The 10,961-nt window shown below is 32.2% G+C and overlaps 1 pseudogene; it reads right to left on the bottom strand.

The window, feature by feature from the left end:
• Positions 1 to 3,455: 3,455 nt before the first annotated feature.
• Positions 3,456 to 4,386, bottom strand: LOC119524796 (annotated as a pseudogene).
• Between the last annotated feature and the right edge of the window lie 6,575 nt (positions 4,387 to 10,961).

The raw sequence follows: 10,961 nt of genomic DNA, 5'->3' as shown, positions 1-10,961 counted from the left end.
TTAAGTTCCCTCCAATAGTCAACATTTTTCTGAATTTCATTTCAAGACCAAGTACCACTCACCTCCCCTTTGAGTTGAGTCATCTAATGTTTCAGGATTCCCTGTCCTAAAATGATCAGTCCCAAATTCCAACTGCTTCCCATTGTTATCAGTCTAGATAGAATGACAGACCAGAGTTGGCTGTGTATCTGGTTCTAAACAAGCATAGGGTTTGTGAAGTAATGACATATTTCCAAATTTTAAATATATAAATTTAAGTTCATTACTACACATTTTAAATTCTTCTTATTGCACTTAAGTTTCAATTCTATCACCTTATCACCATTTTATGTTAAAATCTTATGCCCTAGTAAATAAAATTGTGGGGCCATGAGTATAAAATTGTTGGTGTAAATATGAAGCCAGATCAAGTTACTGCACAAAGAGTTAGGGTAATGCAGTCACCCAACACTACCCTCAACCATTTTCACATTTGAGATCTGATATAGCACACTTTTGTCCTCAGAACAAAAGATACCCATGTATATTGTCACTGCTTGTTTGTTTTTCACCAGAACCTATGATTAATAGACGTCCATGGCTTATAAGTGAAAGTATTTGGATCAATTTTTTGCCAAAATGCAAAAGCGAATTTTCAGCTTTACCTTTACCATTTTTGGTAAACTATAAAAGTAGAATTTCCTGTTTTATTTTCACAATATGTTTATAAACAGATTTCCATTACAGACGATCAATAAGTATGTGTAGGGATATCTTGTTTTGGAACAATAATTCAATATTTATTATTCACAAATTATTATGCCATTGGCTTTAAAAATATTTTGCCTCTGTTTTTAGTAAATCACATGTGCTTTGTTGCCAGCATGCTAGTAAGGATGTACTTCTTTAACTCTGTCTCTTTTTCCTTTTCTTTATTTTTAGTTCTGTAAACAGGTACAGAGGGAGACATACATAGCATGTTTACTTTCCTTCAGCTGCATGCCAAACCCATCTAAATGAGTAAAGAGTATGGATATTTAGGATGTTAGAACTGAAGGCATTCTCTTCTTTTAGACCATGCACTTTCTGTGGAATGGTGGGGGACGATTTGGATCTGGGTGTGGGCATTTCCCAGAAACCCAGGTGGGTGATGAGACACAAGGTGCTCATCCAGCCTCAGCAGGAGCAAAGGCAGTCAGGGCCAGAGGATTCCCTGGTAGCACATGAGGCTGTGATGCCCTAATTATCTGCGACTATGCTTGGTGCATAAAAATCCTCCAGGGTATTTATTTTTGTTTGCTATCAGAGAATCATGTCTGAATAACATCAGTAAATATAACACAGAGGTGTCCATGAAGAGCTGTATAAATCTATTCAGTTGGAAGCATAATTATTCTTGATGACTAATAATTGATGAATGATCATCAGCATTTTTTGACTGCTCATTGGAGGCACACACATTACTCATGTAATCCTTGCAATAACCCTGTGAATGCCCCTTTTCAAAGCTGAACAGAGTGTAGGTATGGTCACCTTATTTACTATACCAGAATTAAAGGCCAAACAAGAGAGAACCCATACAAATATGAATATTCTACTGAGTCTTGCAATTATATGCTTAAGAAATTATCTAGTATGGAAGTTTTAAAATGGAGCAGCAAATTGTTTATGCTAACACCAAATTCACACTTGGGCTGTGGCATGCTGTATATGATAAGAATTAGTAATAACTACATTAATTATGGCAACAATTTTTTATTCAAAATGATGAAATTTTTTCTTTGTATTGAGTCTAATAAAAAGGAAATTGACTGAAAAAGGTTTTTCAGCATTCAGGAAAATATTTCCAGTTTTTCATCAAGGCTTTGGCAAAAAATGATAAACATTTCAAGATCATTTAGATGTCATTATACAGATACACATCATGGTACACAAAATTAAAATAATGTAAAAGAATGCAAATTGAATGTAATCAATAGCATCAATATGAAGTAATAAATTCATAAATAAATAATTTAGCAGTTTTAATGATATCAATCTTAGAAGTTGTGTTATATAAAACAAAACAAAACCCTAACTAAAATGTCAATTAGAGATGCACAATATTTACATGAAGTAGATTTCAGAATCTATATCATTTAAAAGTACATTGAAGTTGACCATAAATTTTATGACAACACAGATAAATGAATAGAAGATTTAGTCTGCAGAATGATAAACCATAAATAAATATGTTCCTCTGTATGGTGAACAAATATTAAGTTACAGCAAACCCTATGTTATATCACTATGTGAAAAAATATTTCACAAAAATCAGAATATAACTTACAGAATCTAAGTGAAATCTATCCTTAAGAAAATCACATATTCATTAATTTTAAAATACTTTTGAACACCTAATATATATTAAAAGGTATGAAATGTTTTGGAGAAATAAATTCATATATTTCATAAACAGTAGTTGATGGCCTTGAATTTACAGTGCAAATGCTTTATGAAGATAAGAATTTATATCTGTTACTATGGTTGTTTCAACAAAATATTTCATATAAGAATAAAACATGTATACCACAGTAGAAGATTGACTGAGGAAGGTAGATGATATCTAGTAAAGTCAGTCAACAGCCATCAAATGAAATTTTTGATGATTAAGGAAAAATTACAAATATGGGCCAAATTAAACTACAAATAAAGTTAATTATTTTATTTAGAAAATACAAATATGTTTTTTAAATTTCAATACATATGTCTGTATATATGCACACTTTATTTTTGTATATAAGAAATAAGGAAGAATGTTTTTAAAAATAAATATCACCCAAATTAATATTAATTTTATTATGACACTTGAAGCATAGTTCCTCTATACACTTGGGCTCTGATAACCTCCTCTAACAAAAATCTTTTAACAAATATTTCCCATTTTTCTTTTCACAAAAAATCCAAAGTAGTATATAAAAGGAAAGACAGCTTCCCAGAAGTAGAATGAGTTATGTGAAATCATCACATTTAATTTTAAAGCAACATATCCATAACTTATTTACAGTGGTATGTAAATAAAACATCTAATCAAGGAATAAATAAAAGTGAGTCAAAGAGTCTATAAAATTTTGGTAATGTGAATTGGTGGCATAGTATGAAAATAGAGGTATAGGGTAGTTTTTTGTTTGTTCATTTGTTTGTTTTGGTAAAAATTGTTTATGTGTAGTGTTTCTCTCTAAGAAAGATACAATATCTATAATTCAGCTTACATTGACCACTCAAGAAGGGGTTTGTGAAAAAATCCATAACATTATGAATTCTCAAAATTTAATAATATCAGAAACGTAACTTTTCTGCCCAATGAAAATACTTAAGGAGGCACTGTTCCTCTTTTCCCCCTTTTAAATATTTACTTTTTAAAGTTGGAGGAAAACTGATTAAATGGTGTGTATTTGTAAGCTATTTCTGCTATTGAAAGAAAAGAGTGATATCTTTTACTTTTTGATGAGATTTCCGTCTATCAACATACCCAGAGCCATCTTCATGGCCTTATTTCTTAGACTGTAAATTATAGGATTCAGGATTGGGGGTACCACAGTGTAGAACACAGAAATTTCAAGGTCAGAAATAGAAGAGGACCCTGAAGTTGACTTTAGATAAGCAGTGGAACCAGTGAAAAGAAACAATATAATTACTACCAGGTGTGGAAGGCAAGTGGAGAAGGCTATGGACTGGCCTTCTATTGATGGAATCTTCCTGACAGTGGAGAAGATGTAGATGTAAGAAATAGTGATGAAAATAAAACAGCAGATATCCAAGACCACACTAATAAGGATGGGCAAAATTTCACTTATTAAATTTTCTGAACAAGAAATAGATAATAATTGGGGAATGTCACAGAAGAACTGATGGACCATGCTGGATCCACAGACAGATAAGGAGAAGGTACCAGCTGTGTACATCATGGAAATCACGCCCGCACCCACCCAAGACACTGCTGCCATCTGCACACGTGCCCACGTTCATGATGACTTCATAGTGCAGAGGATGGCAGATGGCAGTGTAGCGGTCAAAGGACATTGCTGTGAGGAGAAACAACTCTGCAGATGCTGAGAAAATCACCGGAAAGAACTGGGTGACACAGACAAGGAAGGAGATAGAGTTGTTGTAGGTCAAGGAGTTGACAATGGATTTGGGCACTGTAACTGAAATGAGGCAGAGATACAGGAAGGATAAATTCTTCAGGAAGAAGTACATGGGGGAATGGAGGCACTGGTCCAAAGTTGTGACAATGATAATGAGGACATTTCCCAGCAGAGCCCACAAGTAAATGAATGAGAAGAGCACTGATTGAAAAACATACATACTTTGATTGGTAGAAAATCCCATGAGGATAAATTCAGTCACAGTTGTTTTATTTTTCATTACTGCCATCATAAATATGTTTAAAAAATCAATAAATAGTAAGAGGGAGGGAACATCACAAATTCACATCTCCAATTATTAAACATAGCATAATGGGTCTCTACATATGGTAATGTCACAATTGAATTACTGAAATATTGCTTCCATGTGCATCCCTTTCAGTATACTGATCATCAATCATTTCTTGGTTAATTTAGTTTTATTTAAACAAATTAAGTTCATATAAATCTGTCATTCTAATATTGTTCAAATATTTTCTGTGAAAGATGCTGAATGACTAAATTTTCCATTGCTCTATCAAAAGCCTCCCAAACCTCTAGATAAATCCAAATTGACTAACAGCTAAATTATTCCCTAGGTTTCCTGACTCTACATCCTATCCAATGATGAATACAATCTCAATTTATATAGAACTTCTGAGAATTTGAGATGTAAACAATTCTTAGCAAAAATGAAACTATTTATTTTCAATGTTCCTCATGTATTCAATAAAATCTTTAGTCTACTTATCTCTACAGAGCATTTAGTTTAGCATTGTTCACAAATTCTGTAATTTTAATAAGAAATTTAGCTAATGGCTGCCTTTTTTTCATCTTCACAATACCCAAGTTATTTGTTCTTTTCCAGTCTTATACAGAGATTCATAAGTAACCCAGTTAGAGTAGTTATCAAATATCTTACAATATATGAGCTTAGATTTTTGTCCTCATTTACCAAATTATTTATATTTAAAATTTCTTCCCCTTTTATATTCCCCCATATCTAAAAAGTTTAGTTATTATGTTTTCTCCACAAGCTCTTTTTTCTTTCTTCTGTCTATTCAATATTAAAATGCATATTATTAACTGAACATTTGAAACATTTCAAATATTTTATAACAGTTTTATGTCAGTAACACTGACAGTTTCCCTTGCTTTTATTCCTCTATCCCTCCCATAGGATTAATAAAAATTATGTAGCAGGGGAGAAGAATGGCAGAGTGGGAGCTAAATTCAGATGGCATCCAAGTGATGAAATTCTGGGTAATTCCTTTTTCAGAGAGAGTTGGATGCTTTATATTTGTACAGATTTTATTCTGTACCCTTTATGTATATTTAGTAAACATTTATGAATAGTCTTCCCTTCATCTCCTTTTTAAAATATGCTCATTCTCTCTCCATGGTGGTGGAAAGGTAACAATAAATATTGGAAATTGGGTTTGAAAGAAAGGTGATGTCAAATAACTCATTTATTGTCTCTAATTCAATATCCTCCAATTGATTACAGGAAAAGAATTCCTAAATTTTATTAAGAGAAAAAATAAGAATTAGGATGCATTCTAATCAAATAGGTAAATATTTTGAGTGGTATAAAAATGTTTATATTAATAAAATTTGAGTTATCTATCTCTGCTGTTGTTTCTGTTAAAAATACTGTGAACTCTTCATTGTAAAAAGTTGTTCACTGCCCCTGAGTATACATATATGTATATACATACCATGCATATACATATTTCAAACATCCATACTTGTCTGTGTCTTTTAGTGTGTCTCAAGATAAGTTTCTTGCTAATTTTATTTGACTCAGTTACCCACAAATGTTATTCTAGGGCTGAAAACTATAGTAAGTTTCTTAGAAAAAACACTTAGCGTAGTCACTTTTAATTTTCTTTCTTTATTAATTATTATATACTTTTCATTAATTATTCAGTTAATTATTGTGAGTTCATTTAATATTGAATATATTTTCAGCATACTGTGTTAAATGAAACATCCCTTACTCATTATATATACATCTAAAGATGTTATAAACATGCCAAGAATATTAAAAATCATAATCCATTTTGAAATACCTAAACTGAGGAAAATAAAAATTTTAAATGTCCTTCCATTGTATTTCATTCCAAGTAAATGCTGGTATTGTTACACTGAATAATTAGAAGACCAGATAATACTATGATTTGAATATGATCCCTTAATATTTTATTATTTTCCCTATTGGTTAAATAAGGGTATCTAATGACTGTTTTGTTTCTCAAGTTTTTTAAATATAAAATGAATTTTCTTTTAAAAATAATGGCTTACCAGTATCTCTCCAGTCCTTAAGCAAGAATTTCCAACTGTTTTCTGAGATTCAGGACTGGTGAAATTACAACTGACCACAAGGATAGAAGGAGGTTGTAAACTTTCATTTCAATAGAGATCATAGAAGGTGCTAATTTCTCTGAAAACCCATATGGTCCCTTCATTTGTATCTATGTTATCAGAACAGGGAGCTGAAGAACTTAACCATTTTCCATCAGCTACTGCTCTCCCATGGGCTCAGACAATACCCCAGAATGACAATTTATGAAACTGATTCCAAAGGGAAAGCAGACTACTTTTTTCTCCATGGATGTTCTTAATTGGTATCAGCCAATAATAAAATTTTACTGAGTAATTAGTGAACCAGGATGTCATTTTTTTATTGTCAATAACTTGCATAATTTATGGATATAAGTAGAATTAATTCTAGATTCCAATTGCTATCAAATCAAAGACCAGATGTAAGTGGGATTGTCATTGCCTTTCACTGAACACACTGTTTTTTGGTAGGATGAAGTGTTTGATGAAGAGATAAGGGAGCTTACCTGGGGAGGGTAGGCTGGAAGAATGTTCAAGCCATCTCAAAAGTAGGAGGGATACAGGCGACCAGCAGGAGACAGTGGGGTCCCAGGAGAGCCAGTAGGGAGGAGATAAGTGAGGGAGGAAATTTGAAAAAGGGTTAAATCAATGGACACTACTATTCATGGGAAGTATTTTTAACTTGTACTATGCAGGAGAGGACAACCACACATTATTTGAATAGGGGAGTGATATGATCCAACTCATATTTGGACTTAAACATTCTGTGATAAAAACAGACTGTCCAGAGAGCTGACTGGAATGGAGAACAGAAAGCTATTGCAGTATTCCTTGTGAGATTGTGGGGTGGATGGGATTGGACAATAGGGTATTGGTATAAGTGGGATAGGAGTGCAATTTCATTTATTTATTTATTTTGCCTACCATGGGATCTTGATTTAAACTATTCAGAACAAGATATTAATTTTTAGCTTTCATGTTTGAAGAAAATTATTTTTATACTTATAATTCCATAACCAGCAAGATAATATTACAATTTGGAGGAACAAAACAATAAACAGACAAACACACTTTCCAGCCAAGCAAGAATTCTATCCTCTCATGGATTGTTGCTTTGATTTGTGAAGAACTGGTTTTCATAAGAATTTGAATGTTTTTTCACAACCCCTTCCCCCAGTCCAATTACCCGTGTTAAAGGTTCATCCCATTAAAATTCACCATCAGTTGTATTTTCTTATTTTGTTGTTGTTTATTCTTATCATTGGAACCTCTAAGAAGAGTCTCAAATTTATAGTGCTTTGGAATTTTATAAGGATGTGCCATAGAATAAGATTTTTATTTCTGTTGGATATGGGTTTTCACTATTTATTTCTTATGGTTCTGGGTTTTCACTAAGTCCTTTTTATAATTAATTTCCTTTATTCTGAGGAATGATTTCATTCTATTTTACTTTTTTGATAATTTTCTTCACTTTCCATTCTCTACTCTTTCTGGCATTTTATTAATTGTGCTTTCTTTGTTGATATTATTTTACAAACTTTCTCTTAAATTTTCAATTTTTCTATAATTTTTTTTTCTGTATTCTTCCAGCATTTCTTCAGCACAATTTTATTTCTGAGATAGCATTTTCACATATTAGGAATACTCTAGTCTACTGAGGTACTTCTTTGCTAGTTTTCATTAGAGGAATTCTCCATTTTTTTCCCTATAACTTTTAATATGACTTTTTAGTTTTTTCTTCTTCTATTATCGGCCATGCTTGTTTCCTCTTGGTTTTATTTTCTGTCAATATTATTCTTTTGTTATCTGTCTTTAAATTTAAAAAAAAAAATTTGCACAAGCACATGATGACCCTAAGGTGTATGTTCATAATTAAGAGGAGGGAATTTATTGGAAGTGCAATGAGCATGGTCTGGGCTTAGGAAACTCTCAACTTCATTAACCAGAGAGGAAGACATTTTGAGAGTCTTAAATATCAATTATTCCAAGGAGTCAATTTCTCCAGAATGAAATCCCCCAGGATTAGCTACCAGCATTCTGCAAAATATCTTTAGAATAAATTAATGCATTCACATTACATAATATCTGAATTCCCTTTGTAATTAACTCTCATACTCACCTGCCTGTTTACAGTGTCTTGTTTCACCAGGTTGATGCTTCTCTGCTTCAACCTCTTTTGCCTCTACATTCTACTTCTCCTGTCTAGAGGATCATGGTTTCTTCACTCCTTAGGTGAAGAGCAAAGATGGAGTTTTATCCCCTTTTGTATGAACTCTCTTATGATAATAAGTACTGGATATTTCCCTTCTGCAGTGTCTTCTTTCCTCCTTTTCTTTGTCTTTGTGGGTATAAATTTTCTCTTATTCTCATTTAATTGTTTTAGGGGAAAAAGTGGAGATAAATGTTTGTTTTAAATGGCATTAAAACTAAAATTATATTTTCCTTAATGTCATTTGTATTTTTCTTGTCCAATACACACAAAATTTAATATTATAACAAAATAAGATATGGACTTACACATTTTGAAAACACAATGTACATAGTATCATAATGCAATATTAGCTTGCCAAACACAAACTTTTTTTAATAATTTGCAATGAATAAAATACAGGAGACAATTCTTTTCAGGCAGTCAATTGCAGACAGAGTGCGCATCTGTGAATCCTGAATAAAATATGATAGGAAAATATTATGCACCTATTTGCACTGTGAAGGCAGTGATAAAATCATTGCCCTATTTTAAAGATGTCAGAAAAGAGGCCATCCTTCCTATAGTTATAGCACCTGCCCGCTCCAAAATTCAGAGTTAAAGAAAAAATTAAAAAATTGAGTTAAAAGCCAAAAGAATGAAAACGACTGAACAGATTTCCACATTATTCATACTAACAGTGTTTGAGAATGACAGAAAGGCAGGAAAATTAAACAAAACTTAAAATATAACCTAGACCTAAATAGATAAATAAAGTATCAATAGATAAAATAACAAAAAATAACAAAAACAGAAAAATATCATAGATTCAGTACTATTTATATAATCTTCGTGCCTTAAGTAAATGTCATAAAATTTCCCAATTTTTCTCAACTATAATTACATCTTCATCTATTATATCTATGTTTATGTCTAAATCTATATTCTAATATTCAATACACATCATTCATTGCATATATCCTCTTAATCTGAAATAGACTTTTCTTTGCCCTTCATCAGTTGTGTTTTGAAGATTTTAGTCCATTTATTTGTTAGAGTATCCATCAATTTAAAATGGTGAGTGGAGGAAGTGTTTTAAGGGATATATATAGAGAGAGACAAAGAGAGATAGAGAGAGCACTGGGTGGAGTGGTTGCCAGGGAAGGGCTCTGAGCTCCAGGTAAAGAATACAACCAACCTTAGGGACCTCCACAGCAAGAGAACTGGAGAATAAACACCCCAAATTGCACTTAATTCCTTCTGTCTGATCTCCTGAAAGTTACTCACTTAGTAGTCCAAGATGGATAGACGTTAGAGAACAAAGCAGACTGGAGAAGGGTAAAGGGTGAATCTTGAGGAATAAGAAGCAATATCTGGCAAACTATTTTTAGATTTATTTTATATATCTGGGTTTGGATAAATTGATGTTTCTGGAAACATGGAGTCATATATTTTATAAATTTAAGGAAATGTCAGTCATTAACAGAAAAGCTACATCTCTTTCTTCTCTTTATTTTTTCCTTTCTTCTTTATTCCCCATATGCACTAACTTTTGTATCTTATATTGTGTGTTTGTGTCTGTGTCTGCATGAGTATCTGTGCATGAAACTTTATTTCCTTCTCTATGAAATGTTCAGGATAAATTATCCAGACTATCTTCATTCATTGACCATTTTAATCTTTTATTTTCATTTTCATTTAATCCTTAAGCAATAATCTGCTTCAGATTATACAAGGTCCACTTATTTCTTTTTCAAATTTCTGTGGAAAATTATCATATGCACATTTGCTCCTTAATCTTCTTCTTCATTTATTCAATGGTTTAAAAACGTACATGTGGTACTTTGTCCTTTAAGTTCCAATTACAACAATTACAATCTATTGACTTCCTGCATATTAAGAAATCTTTTTTATTTATAATCCCAAAAAATATTTGGGATGTATTGACACCAGTAATTAAAACTATGCTGAATTACAGCTGTGTATCTCAGAACAACATCTTTTTAAATTAAATTAATCCATGTGGATGTGAACCAGTTATAAGCAGGACATTCTGATGAGGTTATTTCAGTTAAAGTGTGGCCCAACAAAATCATGATGGACCTTAATCCTACTATTGGCGTCTTTAATGAACAGAATGAAATTCAGAGAGAAAGAAAAAAGCCATTGAGACAAGAAGATGAAAGTCAACAGGACCCAAATGAGAGGAGAAATGTCAGAAAAGGCCTCCATGTGCAGTGCTATGTGACAGTGGAATCCAGGACCAAAGCTCACCCCAGCCAGCT

Source organism: Choloepus didactylus, assembly GCF_015220235.1.
Source record: "Choloepus didactylus isolate mChoDid1 chromosome 13 unlocalized genomic scaffold, mChoDid1.pri SUPER_13_unloc1, whole genome shotgun sequence".
NCBI classification, from domain to species: domain Eukaryota; kingdom Metazoa; phylum Chordata; class Mammalia; order Pilosa; family Megalonychidae; genus Choloepus; species Choloepus didactylus.
The sequence above is the reverse complement of the archived record's forward strand: the minus strand, read 5'-3'. Positions and strand labels throughout refer to the sequence as shown.